At 40.9% G+C, this 19,616-nt stretch overlaps 1 protein-coding gene across 2 annotated transcripts in view; it reads right to left on the bottom strand.

The window, feature by feature from the left end:
• The window catches only part of timm50 (translocase of inner mitochondrial membrane 50 homolog (S. cerevisiae)), a 177,783-nt gene that overhangs the window by 139,644 nt on the left and 18,523 nt on the right, over positions 1–19,616 (bottom strand). The window lies entirely within an intron of this gene.

Genomic DNA, 19,616 nt, shown 5'->3' with positions numbered 1-19,616 from the left:
TGGATTAATGTAGTATCTTTGTAACATTATTAAATTATTCTGTTACTATGCCTACGTTTGCAAAAGAGAACATTTTATTTGATTCACAATAATGTTACATTTAGTTTACATGTTGACAATGATTAGCCTAGTTTTGGTTGTTGTTGGCGGCGTTATTGCATGTTAGTTATGCCTACAATGCAAAATTGCTTCACGGCAAAATGCCGCAGGTTTGTGATATAGGTCTGTGAGTAAGGAGTCCTCTTGACTTCTTTTAAGATGTCAGAGGTGGGAAGGTGTGATTTGTTGGGGGCAGGGCGGATTAACTGGGCACAATTGTCTGATGGCCCCCCTTCCCCCCAGCCAACGTGAATCGGGTGGTTAGTTAATAGGCCTATCGTGAAGATTTTTCCTGCCATCTAAGGCACGAGCGCATCTGTGAGGCCAAGCCTCACCAAGTAGCTCGTTTGTGTACAACTAACATTCCATTTAATTAAACTGCTTTATAGGCTATGCCGAAATAGTTTTCAAAATTTTGAATATTAGTGTCGGGTGAATTGAAATGTTCTCAAAGTAGCCTTATGGCTGAAAGCTGCTTGGGATCCCCCCCGTCAAGCAATATAACCATACAAACGCGCTTCCTGCACTCATTGTTTCAAAAGGAGTAATTTTGGATTTGTCAGAACTGAAGAGCTGTGGACGGCACGGCACGGTATGCCCAATGAAAATAAATTAACGCAACGCAACACAACACAGGCCCGCTTCGCTCACGTCAGTCACTGACATGAACGAAACACAGAACCCGCTTCTCTCACGGCAGTCACTGACAGTAGGCTAACCTAGAATAAATGCATGGGGAAAAACACTTCCCCATGACAAAGACATCGTAAAACACTGAAAGTTAATATTTTGTCACTAGCAACATACATCTGTCCTTTGTCAAATGTATTATGTTCCAAGTAGCCTATTATTCTGCTTCATAAACGACAATCACGCCGTTAAACTTAAATACGACAATCACGCCGTTAAACTTAAATAGGTTAACATCACTCTAAGTTCGCCTTCAAGCAAGGAAAACGATGATTTGAAGACATCTGTTTCGTTGGAAGGGCAAGGGGTAGCAACAGGGCAACACAGAGACAGGCCCGATGGCAGGGCTGTTATGAGAGTATTAAAATATGGGATATTCTACGGGAAAACATTAAAACGGCAAGACAGCGGGGGAAAGTTAAAATAGGCCTAGGCCTACGTGATAAACACGGAAAAAGTTGGCATGCATTGTTTCGGTCCCCGTGCACAGGGATTATTTGTCATATTATTAATCACATATGATTATTTGTGAAATTGTGCAAACAGGCGCAACACATTTGAAAATGATTGGGGATTGGGGAGAGCACTAAATGCTCTACTGAATAAGCACGAAGTCAAACCTTTAAATGAAAAACACTCTTTAATAATCCCAAAAAATAAACCGCTAATGAAGTAAACTTGTGACCATCAAAAATCGTTTATCGCTTGTAACTCCGTGATACCAGGACATAACAGGAAGGCATTTGGCTGAGCAACGGAGGTTAATATGCTCCATGTTTTGTCCAAATGATGACTGTCTATCATCGTTGCACTCGGAGAAAACCGGAATGTTTCATTCGTCCCCCGTTTCAATCGTCCCGGTTGTAGCCTACCTAGCCTACTCAAAACGCAGATAGAACCTTATTATTCTAATGCAGCGAAATAGCGTTCAGCATGATTCATGCCCAATTAATTCCCCCTGTTAAAGTGTTCGCCTTTGTAGTTTGGTTTCGTGATAGCCTATGATAAACGGCTTATGGCCAAATATGTGAAAACGTTAAAATACAGTAGGCTAGCCTACGTGATAAACCCGGAAAAAGTTGACAGTGATTTTTTCATTATCACTTTGGAGGGTCATAGAAAAATGTATTGCTGGCGAGGGAGGGTCACGTCTTTTTGGACTAATGCTCCCAAAACTCCTCCGGTAGCCCCTTAAATAAATAACGAACAGTCCTAATGAAGTAGGCTAAACGTGTGACCATCAAAAATCGTTTATCGCCTGTAACTCCGTGATAACAGGACGTAACAGGAAGGCATTTGGCTGAGCAACGGAGGTTAATATGCTCTATATTTTGTCCAAATGATGTCTGTCTATCATCGTTGCACTCGGAGAAAACCAGAATGTTTAATTTGTCCTGCGTCTCTACGGCTGCAAACAGGATTCACTCGCAGTTAACCAAATATTTCTTTATTAGGGCAGGGCAGGCATATTTCTGGCTATTACATTATTTCAAACCAGTCTGCTAAAGTCTGTAGTGAAGTCTGTGTAGGGTTTTCCAGGCTCCATTTCTTTTTACGAGACACCCTGCTCACTTGAGCCATCTACCGGTTGTTTGGGTTGTTGCAGCCTCTCACTGGAAAAATACAAATTACAGTCGCGTGATCCCACGCGCGGACCGCGAGTGAAGCTGGCCAAGTCGAAGCACTGCCCACTGTAGTCTCATATCTCAGCAAGTCCAGTCCAGTCCAGTCCAGTCCAGTCCAGTCCAGTCCAGTCCAGTCCAGTCCAGTCCAGTCCCAACTTCTGCTTATTTGTTTGGCCCCCACATTGCTGCTTGCAGCTATATTTAGGGCCCGAGCACCGAAGGGCGCAAGGCCCTATTGTTTTTGTAAGGATTATTATTATTAGGGCCCGAGCACCGAAGGGCGCAAGGCCCTATTGTTTTTGTAAGGATTATTATTCTGTATTATTAGGGCCCGAGCACCGAAGGTGCGCGAGGCCGGGACGGCCTTGCGCACCGAGAGGTGCGAAGCCCTATTGTTTTTGAAAGGATTATTATTATTATTATTATTATTATTTGTTCACCTTTTTGCTATTTTTGAGGTGGTTAACATGTATGAAAAGTCTTGGAATTTGGCACACACATCTGGTATCACACTGGCTACACAGGCATAAAGGCTTGGCCCCGGGCGTGGCCCAGTGACTCAGTAGCGCCCCCTTAGGTGATTGATCCAGTGGTTGGCACATACTTTCAGCTAAACACACCAAATTCGGTAGGTGTGTGTATCTCCCCAAGATGACCAACTTTCATATGTACGATGCATTAGCCACGCCCAACAGGAAGTGAGGTATTTGGGATTTTGTGCGGACTAAAATGTGATGAATTGTGATGCCAAAAGAGGATCTTCCCATCGGTGAAAACGCATGAAATTTGGCACACACGTCAAGAGGTACCATGAATATACAGGGGAAAAGCCTTGGCACTGGGCGTTGCCCAGGAACTCCATAGCGCCCCCTTATGTCACTGTGACTTGTGGTTGGCATATAGTTTTAGATACACACACCAAATTTGGTGGGTGCAAGTAACTCCCAAAAACAATCAACTTTTGTATTAACATGCCATTAGCCACGCCCACAGGAAGTGAGGTAATTGAGAATTTGTGCGTTGTGGACATGATTAATTTTAACGTACTCCTCCTGTCAAAGTTAGTATACATGACGCCGAGATGTTCCTGATTCTAAATTGTGAAGCCTTTTTTTGATATGTTGTAATTTGACAAAATGGCGAAATTTTTCATTTTAATACCCTTTCACATAAACAATAAATGTGTCATAATTCACCATGCATGGCTTGAAATGTTTTAAATTTCACAGGTCATTGAAGACCATGTTAATTATAATATTCACATGCCAATAATGCATGTTTGGCATAGCGCCACCAACTGGCAACAGAAAGAATGACAAATTATACTGATGTCACATGATCAATTTGAACATACTCCTCCTAGACGGTTTGTAAGATTCATTTGAAATTTGGCAAACATTATGCCAAGATGTCGCTGATGTTAAATTGTGAATGGATTTTTGAATGTTGTAATATATTTCATATGATTTTAATATCTCACCACATAAACAAGAAATGTGTCATAAATCACAGTGCATTGAATGAATGGTCTGAAACTTCTCAGGTTAATAGATATCATGATTATGATGATATCCAGACACCCAATGGGCCTGCCTGGCATAGCGCCACCACCTGGTCAAGCAGGAAATGTGCCAGAAATTGACAATGCCTTAAGTGATTGATCTGAAACTTTATAAAACATCAGATATCATTATTGTGATGATATTCACATTCGTAATTCACAGGCCTAGCATAGCGCCACCCCCTGGTCAAGCAGGAAATGTGCCAGAATATGGACAATGCCTTAAGTGATTGATCTGAAAGTTTATCACAAATGTTCTTTGCTTAAAATTAATGGTCTGAAATTTTCAGGTTAATATATATTATGATTATGATGACACCCAATGGGCCTGCCTTGCATTACGCCCCCACCTGGCCAAGCGAGTAAATGTGGCAGAAAAAAACATGCAACTACAAATAGCACACACATCAAATATGTACATTACACAAACGCACCGTGTCAGTGCTTTGTTGGATTCCGACATGTCACGGGTTGCGGCCCGCAGGTGCTCGGGCCCGCCATTGCCGCTTGCGGCTATATTTGGGGGCCAAGCAGCGAAGCTGCGAAGGCACCCATTGTGTTTCTATGATTTCTTATTATTGGGGGCCAAGCAGCGAAGCTGCGAAGGCACCCATTGAGTTACTAGCTTTTCCTATTATTACACTTCTGCCATTGGAGTCTATGGCAGCCCATAGAACGCCTGGCTAAAAAGTTCAGATTTTTTGGCAGAAAGTTTCGGGACACTCCACTGACCACTCACACTCATTTACGGACCTCTAAACCCAGCCATCTAGCGCCACCAACAGGTCAAAATCTGGCCGAAAATTGAACCGCTGGGTCTAAAGTTATGACATTTGGCACACTGATTCAGCACTGTCCCATGATGACTCTCACCAATTTACAGAACTCTATGCCCAACACTCTAGCGCCACCAATGGGTCGAACCTGGATTGCATTCACGCATGTGACCATTGAACGGTGCGTCCGATTTTCACATATCAGGCACCGTTGGAATCCCTGGACCGACCTAATTTCAATGAACCCTATTACGTCACTTTCCGCCATATTGGACCTCCGTCATATTGGATTTAGTCCAAACTCTACAAAAAGTTTCAGCGGTCAGAAATTTCATCCGATTTTCATGGAACTTGGCGGAGATGATCTTCTTCCCGAGCCGCACAAAAGATACTTGTCAGATTTTTCAATTTCATTTTTGTTTGCCCGTGACAGCCAATCAAATATGGCGATGAAGCTGCCAAACAGGAAGTGGACTAACATCTCTGTGGCATTTTGAGCTAACATAACAAAACTCGGTACCATTAGTCAGGACACTGTCCCAATCTCTCACAGCAATTTTTATGCATACATTGAATACTCTAGCGCCACCACCAGTTTAATGCTGGACATGCGTTCATGCGCGTATTCCTTGACTCTTTTGTCTGATTTTCACAATTGAGGTAGCGTCTGAATCCCTGGACCATCCCGAGTTCATCGACTCCTATCCCGTCACTTTCTGCAATATTGGACCTCCGACATATTGGATTTAGTCCAAACTCTACGAAAAGTTTCAGCGGTTACAAATTTCATCCGATTTTCACAGAACTTGGCGGAGATGATCTTCTGCCCGAGCCGCAAAAACGATACTTGTCAGATTTTTCAATTTCATTTTTGTTTGCCTGTAACAGCCAATCAAATATGGTGATGAAGCCGCCAAACAGGAAGTGGACTAACATCTCCGTGACGCTTTGAGTTAACATAACAAAACTCGATACCATTAGTCAGGACACTGTCCCAATCACTCACAGCAATTTTTATGCATATACATTGAACACTCTAGCGCCACCACCAGTTCAATGCTGGACATGCGTTCATGCGCGTGATCCTTGACTCTTTTGTCTGATTTTCACAATTGAGGTAGCGTCTTAATCCTTGGAACATCCCAAGTTCATCGACCCCTATCCCGTCACTTTCCGCCATATTGGACCTCCGCCATGTTGGATTTAGTCCAAACTCTACGAAAAGTTTCAGCGGTTACAAATTTCTTCCGATTTTCTCAGAACTTGGCGGAGATGATCTTCAGACCGAGCCGCACAAACGATACTTGTCAGATTTTTTAATTTTAAGTTTATTTGCCCGTGACAGCAAATCACACATGGCGACGATGCCGCCTAACAGGAAGTGGGCTAACATCTCGGCTACGCTTTAATGTATGAAGTCCAAACTTGGTACAGGGACTTGGTATCTGATTGTGAGGACGCACTAGGAAATTGGCATCATTTGGCCTCTATAGGGGGCGCTGCAATACAGGAAGTGAGCTTGTATCTCAGCAATGCTTTGATGTACGAAGTCCAAACTTGGTATAGAGACTTGGTACCTGATTGTGGGGATGCACTAGGAAATTGGCGTCATTTGGCCTCTACAGGGGGCGCTGCAATACAGGAAGTGAGCTTGTATCTCAGCAACGCTTTGATGTATGAAGTCCAAACTTGGTACAGGGACTTGGTATCTGATTGTGAGGACACAGTAGGAAATTGGCATCATTTGGCCTCTATAGGGGGCGCTGTAATACAGGAAGTGGGCTCATATCTCAGCAACGCTTCGTTGTATGAAGTCCAAACTTGATACATGGACATATTAGCTGATTGTGAGGATATGCAAGGAAAGTGGTCTCATTTGGCCTCTAGGGGTGTTGCAATAAAGAAAGTGAGCTCACATCTCAGCAACACTTTGGTGTATGAAGTCCAAACTTGGTAGACGGATATGGGAGCTGATTGTAAGAACGCACAAGGACATTGGTGTAATTTGGCCTCTAGTTGTGCTTTAACAAAGTAAATTAGCTTATTTCTCAGCCGTTCTTTATCCAATTGCCATCAAACTTGCTGTGAGTGCTTGCTCATCCCATGGCAACGCCATTCCTGCTATAGCGCACTGCTTGGCCCCCGCATTGCTGCTTGCAGCTATATTTATTATTATTATTTAACATCTTTCCTCTGCCATTGGAGTCTATGGCAGCCCATAGAACCGTCTGGTGAAAAGTTGTGAAATTTGGCACACTGATTGGGGAAAGTCCAATGATTAATTTCACCAAGTTTCATGCCGGCACCTCGAGCACTCTAGCGCCACCAACAGGCCAAAGTTGGACGTGCGTTCACGTACGTAACTTTTGACCCGTAGGCCCGATTGCCAAAAATGAGGTATCGTTGGAATCCTTGGACCAAGCCGAGTTCAACGCACCCTATGACGTCATTTTCCGCCATGATGGATTTTCCGCCATTTTGGATTTTAGTGAAAGTGAAACTAATTCTTCACAGGTCACAAATTTTGTCCGATCATCACCAAACTTGACACAAATTATCTTCAGACCAAGCCTCACAAAAGATACTCCTTTTCGTCTTCGGAACTCAAACCGTTCGCCCGTAACAGCCAATCGAAATATGCGGCGAAGCCACCAAACAGGAAGTGAGCTCATATCTCAGCAACCCATTGATCTATCATAACCAAACTTAGTACATGGACTCAGGACCCCATCAGGGGGACGCTCAAAAAATGTGGTGACCTTTGACCTCTAGGTGGCGCTGCAATCAGCAAAAATGCATTTTGGCCTGTAGCTGTTGATGTGTTTGGAATTAAAACGTACTAGTGGTGTCTGGTAATACTGTTGGAGGTCCTTAGGCCGACCCAAGCCAACTTGTGATGTCATCATAATTGATTCGGCCGCCATATTGGATTTAATCAAAAACACGTACAAGTTCTCGCAGGTCACAAATTTTAGCGGATCCTCACCAAAATTGGCAGAGACCATCTTCAGACCATAACCTATCAATATATTGCTTTCTGGAACAATTGACGAAAGCATTCGCCCATAACAGCCAATCGAAATTGGTGGCGATGCCGCCAAACAGGAAGTGAGCTCATATCTCAGCAACCCTGCCATGTATCATAACCAAACTTACTACATGGATTCATGACCCCATTAGGAGGACGCTCAAAAACTTTGGTGACCTTTGACCTGTAGGGGGTGCTGCAATTAGCAATATTGCATTTTGATCTGTAGTTGCTGATGTGTTTTATCGATCTTTTATTTTTTGATGTGAAACTGATGACAACATGTTCCATCCAGTTCATTCTAATGCGTGCATGCAAGGGCGGGGCGGGGCAGGACGGGCAGGGGTGATTAGGTGGGGGGCTGGCTGGCGGAGGCAGCAGCAATACTCAGCCCTGTTTCAGCCCTTCAAAGTCAGTTATGTTTTGATGTTACACTAGTTGAAAGCGTTGATCGCGGATGTCTGCTGAGTTCTATCTTGTCGCCCTGGCTACTCCAGCCTATTCTGCTTGGCCCCCTCATTGCTGCTTGCAGCTATATTTATTATTATTATTATACTTCCGCCATTGGAGTCTATGGCAGCCCATAGAACGCCTGGCTAAAAAGTTCAGATTTTTTCGTCGAAAGTTTCGGGACACTCCACTGACCACTCACACTCATTTACGGACCTCTAAACCCAGCCGTCTAGCGCCACCAACAGGTCAAAGTTTGGCCAAAAGTTGAAAAGCTGGGTTGAAAGGTATTTGCAAGTCATTATTATTATGAAATTTAGCGCCCTGATTCAGGACCGTCCCATGATCACTCTCACCAATTTACAGAACCCTATGCCAAACACTCTAGCGCCACCAATGGGTAGAATCTGGACTCACATTCACGCATGTAAAAATTAAACGGTGTGTTCGATTTTCACAAATTAAGCACCGTTGGAATCCCTGGACTGACTTGAGTTGAAAGACCCCTACTACGTCACTTTCGGCCATACTGGACCTCCGCCATATTGGATTTAGTCCAAACTCTACGAAAAGTTTCAGCGGTTACAAATTTCATCCGATTTTCATAGAACTTGTCGGAGATGATCTTCAGACCGAGCCGCACAAACGATACTGGTCAGATTTTTCAATTTCATTTTTGTTTGCCCGTGACAGCCAATCAAATATGGTGACGAGGACGCCAAACAGGAAGTGGACAAACATCTAGGTGACGCTTTGAGTTAACATAACAAAACTCGAGACCATTAGTCAGGACACTGTCCCAATCACTCACAGCAATTTTCATGCATATACATTGAACACACTAGCGCCACCACCAGTTCAATGCTGGACATGCGTTCATGCGCGTGATCCTTGACTCTTTTGTCTGATTTTCACAATTGACGTCCAAACTTGGTACAGGGACTTGGTATCTGATTGTGAGGACACAGTAGGAAATTGGCATCATTTGGCCTCTATAGGGGGCGCTGTAATACAGGAAGTGGGCTCATATCCCAGCAACGCTTCGTTGTATGAAGTCCAAACTTGATACATGGACATATTAGCTGATTGTGAGGACATGCAAGGAAAGTGGTCTCATTTGGCCTCTAGGGGTGTTGCAATAAAGAAAATGAGCTCACATCTCAGCAACACTTTGGTGTATAAAGTCCAAACTTGGTAGAAGGACATGGTAGCTGATTGTGAGAACGCACAAAGACATTGGTGTAATTTGGCTTCTTGCTGTGAGTGCTTGTTCATGCCATGGCAACGCCATTCCTGCTATAGCGCTCTGCTAGGCCCCCGCATTGCTGCTTGCAGCTATATTTATTATTTATCTGCCATTGGAGTCTATGGCAGCCCATAGAACGCCTGGCTAAAAAGTTCAGATTTTTTGGCAAAGTTTCGGGACACTCCACTGACCACTCACACTTATTTACGGACCTCTAAACCCAGCCATCTTGCGCCACCAACAGGTCAAAATCTGGCCGAAAATTGAATCGCTGGGTCTAAAGTTATGAAATTTGGTACACTGATTCAGCACTGTCCCATGATCACTCTCACCAATTTACAGAACTCTATGCCCAAAACTCTAGCGCCACCAATGGGTCAAAACTGGATTGCATTAACGCATGTTAAGATTGAACGGTGCATCCGATTTTCACAAATCAGACACTGTTGGAATCCCTGGACCGACCTAAGTTCAATGACTTTTATTACGTCACTTTCCGCCATATTGGACCTCCGCCATATTGGATTTAGTCCAAACTCTACGAAAAGTTTCAGCGGTTACAAATTTCATCCGATTTTCACAGAACTTGGAGGAGATGATCTTCAGACCGAGCCGCACAAACGATACTGGTCAGATTTTTTAATTTCATTTTTGTTTGCTCGTGACAGCCAATCAAATATGGCGATTAAGCCACCAAACAGGAAGTGGACTAACATCTCCGTGGCACTTTGAGTTCACATAACAAAACTCGATACCATTAGTCAGGACACTGTCCCAATCACTCACAGCAATTTTTAAGCATACACATTGAACACTCTAGCGCCACCACCAGTTCAATGCTGGACATGCGTTCATGCGCGTGATCCTTCACTCTTTTGTCTGATTTTCACAATTGAGGTAGTGTCTGAATCCTTGGATCATACTGAGTTCATCGACCCCTATCCTATCACTTTCCGCAATATTGGACCTCCGCCATATTGGATTTAGTCCAAACTCTACGAAAAGTTTCAGCGGTTACAAATTTCATTCGATTTTCATAGAACTTGTCGGAGATGATCTTCAGACCGAGCCGCACAAACGATACTTGTCAGATTTTTGAATTTCATTTTTGTTTGCCCGTGACAGTCAATCAAATATGGTGACAAAGCCGCCTAACAGGAAGTGGGCTAACATCTCAGCTACGCTTTCATGTATGAAGTCCAAACTTGGTGCAGGGACTTGGTATCTTATTGTGAGGACGCACTACAAAATTGGCATCATGTGGCCTCTATAGGGGGCGCTGTAATACAGGAAGTGAGCTTGTATCTCAGCAACACTTTGGTGTACAAAGTCCAAACTTGGTATAAGGACCTGTTACCTGATTATGATGACGCACTACGAAATTGGCATCATGTGGCCTCTATAGGGGGCGCTGTAATACAGGAAGTGAGCTCCTATCTTAGCAACACTTTGATGTATGAAGTCCAAACTTGGTACAGGGACTTGGTACCTGATTGTGAGGACAAAGTAGGAAATTGGCATCATTTGGCCTCTATAGGGGGCGCTGTAATACAGGAAGTGGGCTCAAATCTCAGTAACGCTTCGTTGTATGAAGTCCAAACTTGATACATGGACATATTAGCTGATTGTGAGGACATGCAAGGAAAGTGGTGTAATTTGGCCTCTAGGGGCGCTGTAACAAAGTAAATGAGCTTATTTCTCAGCCGTTCTTTATCCAATTGCCATCAAACTTGCTGTGAGTGCTTGCTCATGCCATGGCAACGCCATTCCTGCTATAGCGTACTGCTTGGCCCCCGCATTGCTGCTTGCCACTTTTTCCATACGCAATTTCTCTTGAACAGTTTAACTTAGAAACTTCATTCAAACTTTGTAACGTAGGTCTTCAAACAGATCGGGTTGCTATGTCTTTTCAACTTTTCAACTTTTATACTTTTTAAACTATTAAAGAAAAACGTTTTAAAAATCCCCATAGACTTAACATTGCCGATTGGGACATCATAATACGGCCGTTAAGCAATTAGAATCCTATGGCAGGTGTTCAGGCCACCTGCAGCCTCAGGCTTTAAGCATACAATCTGGCCCTATTAAGACTACACATCCTGTCCAACTGCCGTTCCAGAGTAATCCAGTTTTGAATTTGCAGTAAATTTCGACATGCATGGATGTCTCCAAATTTGGGCTTTAAGTTTTACAATGTGTTTAAATTGTTCCACATGATTTCATAACGGGCCAAATACAAAATAAATGTTACAAATATCGCCTAGATATTGGTAAATCAGAGGACAGCTGACTAAGAGTTTGTGAAAGTAGCCTTAATGATCACAAAATGCTAAGCATGCATCTAGGCTATTTGAGTTTCTTAAAGCTGAGCTGTGCTACATTTAAATTGTTCAATACATGATTTCATAGCAGGCCAAATATAAAATACATTTTATATATAGCCTAGATATCTGTTTTTATTAGATGATCAGATGATTTACAGTTACATGTAATATGTCATGTTTCATGTTTTTGTAATGTTTCATACAGTGATGCAGGTCTACTGCAGTGAATAGGCTAAATACAACTTTGATCATTTTTATAGCCTACTACTGTATAGTTAACTTTGGCCTTGGTGCCCTGACATGTGGCCTTTGTGCCCCCCACCAAATATGCCCAACTGAAGGCCAAGTGGCCTTGCCCCCAGAATGGTGAAATTCCAAGCCTGATTAGAGCCATTCCAAATATCTACCTATACACAGCCATTAAACTATTTGAATATCAACATTCATTAAACTGCTAGAAAATGTTAGCTAAGTAACATGGTTAGCAGGTTAGCATTTTTAACAAAACTGCTAAAAATGATTAGCAAAGTTAGCTAAGTAACATGGTTAGCATAGTTAACATGTTAGCATGCTAGTTAGCATAGTTAACATAACTACTAAAAATTATTAGCTAGGTTAGCTAAGTCATATGGTTAGCATAGTTAGCATTTTAACATTGTTAGCCTGCTAGTTAGCATAGTAATTTGGTTAGCATTATTATCTTTGTTAACATAGTTAACATAACTGCTAGCAAACATTGGAGCCATTCCAACTGTTGGTTATCGTCAACTATCTGCCTAAATAATTTAACCATTTTAATTATCAACCTATTTAACTGTTCAGTCATTCCAACTATATTAAACCTTATCTACCAAGCAAATAATTTAACCATATGAACGCATCATATTTTTGCATTTTCATGCACTATATTTCCTTCAGGAAATGCTTTTCTAGTTAGAGTGCATGAAAATGCACTCTACTGTTCTTCCTAGGCTTCTTCTTCTTCTTCTTCTTCTTCTTCTTCTTATTAGAGTGCATGAAAATGCACTCTACTGTTCTTCCTAGGCTTCTTCTTCTTATTAGAGTGCATGAAAATGCACTCTACTGTTCTTCCTAGGCTTCTTCTTCTTATTATTCTTCTTCTTCTAACGCAGTTAATGCAGCTTCAACCGTTTAACGTAGAAACTTCATTCCAACTGCGTTGCGTAGGTCTTACTTAGGACATGTGGGCTATGTATTTTTCATCTTTGTAACTTTTATACTTTTTAAACTATTAATTAAAAACTACTCAAAATTTCCCCATAGACTTAACATGGGCTGATGACATCACAATGGACTAATTAACTTGATTTGCACCTGGTATCATCTTCCAGCTGCTCATCTAGGCCCCATCAAAGAATCAGTTCAACTGATTGCACCTGTATCAACTGCTTTCTACTGAACTAGACCAACTCTCTCTGTCTCTCCATTCTACAAGGATATAAGACACATTTCCTCCAACTTTCTATCCATTCATCCTCTTCAAACCATTCACTCATCCACCCATTAAACTATCCATCAACATCCATTAAACAATCTGCCTATCAACATCCATTCAACTTTCTGTCTATCAACATCCATTACACTATCTACATTTAACTTTTAAACTATATACTCTGTCTCATGCTTTAAGCATACAATATGGCTCTATTAAGACTGCCGTTAAGCAATTAGAATCCTATGGCAGGTGTTCGGGCCAGCTGCATCAACTGCCAGTCTCAGGCTTTAAGCATACAAACTGGCCCTATTAAGACTACACATCCTGTCCAACTGCTTCCTCTGCCAAAAACTGTTTCAAAATAAAAGTCCTCACTACAATATTTCACTGTTAAACAATTTAACCCTTTAAACTACTGAACTTTTTAACTGTTCAGCCATTGTAACTGTTACTTGTCATCAACTATGACTCCTACCCACTGTAGCTAGTTAGCATGGTTAACATAGTTAGCATGCTAGCATGTTAGCATGCTAGTTAACATTTTTAGCAAAACTGCTAAAAATGATTAGCTAAGTTAGCTAAGTCATGTGGTTAGCATAATTAGCATGCTAGCATGCTAGCATGTTAGTTAGCATTTTAGCAAAACTGCTAAAAATGATTAGCTAAGTTAGCTAAGTCACATGGTTAGCATAGTTAGCATGCTAGCATGTTAGCATGTTAGTTAGCATTTTTAGCAAAACTGCTAAAAATGATTAGCTAAGTCACATGGTTAGCATAGTTAGCATGCTAACATGTTAGCATGCTAGTTAACATTTTTAGCAAAACTGCTAAAAATGATTAGTTAGGTTAGCTAAGTCACATGGTTAACATAGTTAGCATGTTAGCATTGCTAACATGCTAGTTAGCATAACTACTAAAAATGAAAACATTAGCTAAGTTAAGTATTATCCACCTATTTAACCGTTCAATCATTCCAACTATATTAAACCTTATCTACCAAGCAAATCATTTAACCATATAAACTATCCACCTATTTAACTGTTCAGTCACTCCAACTATATTAAACCTCATCTACCTAGCAACCAATATAGTTTGTTTTTACTCTGTATGATATTTTACATCATATTTTTTGCATTTTCATGCACTGTATTTCCTTCAGGAAATGCTTTTCTAGTTCTTCTTCTTCTTCTAACGCAGTTAATGCAGCTTCAACCGTTTAACGTAGAAACTTAATTCAAACTGCGTTGCGTAGGTCTTACTTATGACATGTGGGCTTTGTATTTTTCATCTTTGTAACTTTTATACTTTTTAAACTATTAATTAAAAACTGCTCAAAATTTCCCCATAGACTTAACATGGGCTGATGACATCACAATGGACTAATTAACTTGATTTGCACCTGGTATCATCTTCCAGCTGCTCATCTAGGCCCCATCAAAGAATCAGTTCAACTGATTGCACCTGTATCAACTGCTTTCTACTGAACTAGACCAACTCTCTCTGTCTCTCCATTCTACAAGGATATAAGACACATTTCCTCCAACTTTCTATCCATTCATCCTCTTCAAACCATTCACTCATCCACCCATTAAACTATCCATCAACATCCATTAAACAATCTGCCTATCAACATCCATTCAACTTTCTGTCTATCAACATCCATTACACTATCTACATTTAACTTTTAAACTATATACTCTGTCTCAGGCTTTAAGCATACAATATGGCTCTATTAAGACTGCCGTTAAGCAATTAGAATCCTATGGCAGGTGTTCGGGCTAGCTGCATCAACTGCTAGTCTCAGGCTTTAAGCATACAAACTGGCCCTATTAAGACTACACATCCTGTCCAACTGCTTCCTCTGCCAAAAACTGTTTCAAAATAAAAGTCCTCACTACAATATTTCACTGTTTAACAATTTAACCCTTTAAACTACTGAACTTTTTAACTGTTCAGCCATTGTAACTGTTACTTGTCATCAACTATGACTCCTACCCACTGTAGCTAGTTAGCATGGTTAACATAGTTAGCATGCTAACATGTTAGCATGTTAGTTAGCATTTTTAACAAAACTGCTAAAAACGATTAGCTAAGTTAGCTAAGTCACATGGTTAACATAGTTAGCATGCTAGCATGTTAACATGCTAGTTAGCATTTTTAGCAAAACTGTTAAAAATGATTAGCTAAGTTAGCTAAGTAAAATGGTTAGCATGCTAGCATGTTAACATGCTAGTTAGCATAGTTAGCAAAACTAAGTTAAGTATTATCCACCTATTTAACCGTTCAATCATTCCAACTATATTAAACCTTATCTACCAAGCAAATCATTTAACCATATAAACTATCCACCTATTTAACTGTTCAGTCACTCCAACTATATTAAACCTCATCTACCTAGCAACCAATATAGTTTGTTTTTACTCTGTATGATATTTTACATCATATTTTTTGCATTTTCATGCACTGTATTTCCTTTAGGAAATGCTTTTCTAGTTATTATTCTTCTTCTAACGCTTTTTCTGCGTCTAATGCGGCTTCAACCGTTTAACGTAGAAACTTAATTCAAACTGCGTTACGTAGGTCTTACTTAGGACAGGTGTGGAATGTATTTTTCATATTTGTAACTTTTATACTTTTTGAACTATTAATTAAAAAACTACTGAAAATTTCCCCATAGACTTAACATTGCCGATTATAGCATCACAATAGGGCACTTGGAATCCTATGCCAAGTGTTCCGGCCACCTCCAGCAACTGTCTGTCTCAGGCTTTAAGCATACAATCTGGCTCTCTTAAGACTACAGATCCTGTTCAACCGTTTCCTCTGCCCACAACTGTTTCAAAATAAAAGTATCCACTACAATAATTCCCTATTAAATAATTTAACCATTTAAACTATCAAACTATTTAACTGTTCAACTATTCCAACTGTCAGTTATCATCAACTATGCCTCTAGCCTACAGTAAAAACTAAATTAAACCACCACCTACCTAGCAACTAATTTAGCAACCATTGAAATTAAGCATCTATGTCAGATTCCATAGCAACCAACATGATTATACTAGCAAACCACTGTTGTAACTCCTTTATTTCTGATAGTAGCCACCATGGACACCCTAGCAACAACCTAGCAACGACTTCAAGTACCCTAGCAACAGCCATTCACAACACAACACATTCACAGTTAAAACCTAGCAACCAGCATAGCAACCACCATACTACTCTACTACTCTAGCAACAGTCAGTTGTCATCAACTTTGACTCCCGTCAACTGTTTCCTCTGCCCACAACTTTTTCAAAATAAGTCATCACTACAATAATTCTATATTAAATTTTTTTACCATTTTAACTATCCAACTATTTAACTGTTCAGCCTTTCAAACTGTCAGTTGTCATCAACTATGACTCCCGCCAACCGTTTCCTTTGCCCACAACTGTTTCAAAAAAAAGGTACTCACTACAATAATTCCCTATTAAATAACCAAACTATTTTCACTATCCAACTATTTAACTGTTCAGCCATTCCAACTGTCAGTCGTCATCAACTACAACTCCCGCCAACGGTTCCCTCTGTCCTCAACTTCAACTTCAAAATAAGTCCTCAATACAATAATTCCCTATTAAATAATTTAACCATTTAAACTATCCAACTTTTTAAATGTTCAACTATTCCAACTGTTTTAAATGTTCAACTATTCCAACTGTCATCAACTACAACTCCCCACCAAACTTTTTTCTCTATCTGACCTCCATCTTTTTACTTGGATTAGATTTTAAACAATATTCAACAATATTTTATTCAGCAGCCATTTTTCATTTTCATGCACTCGTAATTCCCAGGAATTACATTCTCTAGTTTGTTTTGTTGTCTGTCATGTCTTGGTGTCACGGGTACGCTGGCGACTACGCCGCTCCATCCGGCATCTTTTGTCTTTTTGTTATGAGTCTTGTTTGTGGAGCGCTTTGTGTTGCACTCTGTGCATGTTAAATGCGCTTTAAAAATAAAACTGACTTGACTTGACTTAAAACATACCTCTGGGATTTTTGGAATGGACCACCCTGCTGAGTCCTCGTGTGACTGGCACCCCAGTCATGCGTGCGATGGTGGTCACTGACCATACCTGCGCTGGTGTCGACTAGCCCTCACCATGCCTTAGTTATGCTGCTATAGCATAGTGCTGTCATGGACTTTTCATGTGCCACGCCGTACAACCCCCCCACTCTCTCCTCTCTCCCCTTCTCTCTCTCTCTCTCTCTCAACTCTCCCTCTGTTGCGTATTCTCACTATGGTATACTGTAACAATATATAGTACCACTGATTACTTATTGACATTAACCATTTTGATTTTCAGTAATACTAACCCACTCTACATCTCTCTTTCTTCGCCCTTACATCACTTGTGAGGTATATCACCAGTCATCAGCCATCCGTGTGCTTGGCCCTCTTCTCACTCATCTCACCTGAAGTCCCATCCCTATGACTGCCCTATCATCGCCTATTACTGTCCCCCTACCTGGATTCCTGGCCCGTACAGCCTAGCGACCCACCACCTGCCTATGACAACTCTGCCCGGATTCATGGCCCGTACTGCCGACCCACCACATGCCCTTTAACAACTCCTATTCCCCTGGACAATTCCATTTCCTGCGCTGGACTATTTGAACTTTCTGACACTAAATTAGGATTAATGCATTATCATACCGGATATGTAATCATGCCACCTCTTGTAACTTTCACCTCAGGTGGCTTTAAACACCATGTCCTATTCTCTACACCTGACTAACATATGCATTTGTCATGTATACAGACCTTACTGTCCTGTATCTGACCCTAGGCAGATGGGTCAGGCCCTTGAGTCGTGGATCTGCTCGAGGTTTCTTCCTATATGTATCTCCAATTCTAGGAAGTTTTTCCTCGCCCCTGTTACCCATAGGCCTTCTTTTCTTTTCTGATTGTCTAACACTCTGTAAAGCGCCATGAGACATGTGTAATGTTTTGGCGCTCTATAAGTACAATTAAATTGAAATTGAAAATTGAAATCACCAAAAGATTTTTTTTAATACCTGTTTTTAGTCACCTTTACCAAAGGTGCCAATAATTATGGAAGGTACTGTAGCTCAGTGACAGATTTTTTTAACTCTAAACAACCAATACAAATAAAATACTATTTATTTTAGTAGGTCTAAGTATTGTGAATATAAATTGCCTACATACAAACGTATGCTCTCTTAAATAAAACCCTGTGGCGTCATCTCTACACCATTGGTTTAAGCATGTCACACTATGGCCTATACGCTTCATTTAATTCACACAAACGTCTCGACAACGCTTTTACTTGGCACAAAGTTCTGGAAGAACTGTGCCCAGATCTTTTCCCATCCCTTCTCCCCTCTTGTCTAACGGTGACTGTGTTGAAGAATTGAAATTGGTTGTGGTCTATTCAGTATTTCTCAAATACTTGAAAATATGGGTCCGAAAATATGAGTGAAATTAGGCCCGGTGCTTCGTCTGATCATTTGCTGCGCAGTTGATCAAGATACCGCGGACCGACAAAAAAAGAAAACAAACGTTTCTGCTATCAATGTCATTAAACATGGAGCCATACAATAAAGTTGTGCGGCCCGCCGGCCAATTTTCAAAACCCAATGTGGCCCTTGAGCCAAAAAGTTTGCATTGTATTTTTTTTTTACTTTGAATCTTGAAAAAAACAATATTGATTTTTTGGCTGTTACTGCAAACAAGATTATTTTTAAGGATGGCCTTATTCTGACTTCTTGGCAATGATTTTCTTGCTGCAACTCAACCTGTCCAACCTGTAACTCAAAGTCTTCTCCTCACAGTTGAAACTGAGACTTGCTTACTACGACCACTATTAGGCTATGCTTGAAGCTGTTGTCCTGTGAGCCACCAATCACGCAAGCTGTTGACTCTCAGAAACTTGTCTTCTGATTTTGTTGTGGCCCGGTTTCTGAGTACCTTTTGATGGTGAAGGAAACTACTCATACTTCTCATATGTACATTACTTTTCAGTTTTGGGTAACCTTACCTTTTTTTAACCTCTGGCAGTTCAGCACGTAATTTCAAGCTATTTATTTGACTTTAACTGCTTGAAATTCAATAAAAACTGGAAAAATTGGGGTTTTCTAAATCTTTTGACCGGTAGTGTATATAACAGGGTTTTATAGCAAATGTATGAAGACATTTTCAAAAATACAGCATTTCAGGAATGTTAGGAATAACAATTCACTCCACTCACCAAAAAGAAAAAGAAAAAGAACCTGACTTCATCCAATTTTAAGATTTCTGTACTTGAAATGCATGCAAAATACTTATTCCCCTCAGATGGTACCAACCAACCAC

This window comes from Alosa pseudoharengus, unplaced genomic scaffold (genome assembly GCF_046254945.1).
Source record: "Alosa pseudoharengus isolate Yale_2024_CS ecotype anadromous, Long Island Sound unplaced genomic scaffold, YU_APseudo_1.1 YU_APseudo_1.1_scf_13, whole genome shotgun sequence".
Lineage (NCBI taxonomy): Eukaryota > Metazoa > Chordata > Actinopteri > Clupeiformes > Clupeidae > Alosa > Alosa pseudoharengus.
This window is presented reverse-complemented; position numbering and strand designations above follow the sequence as displayed.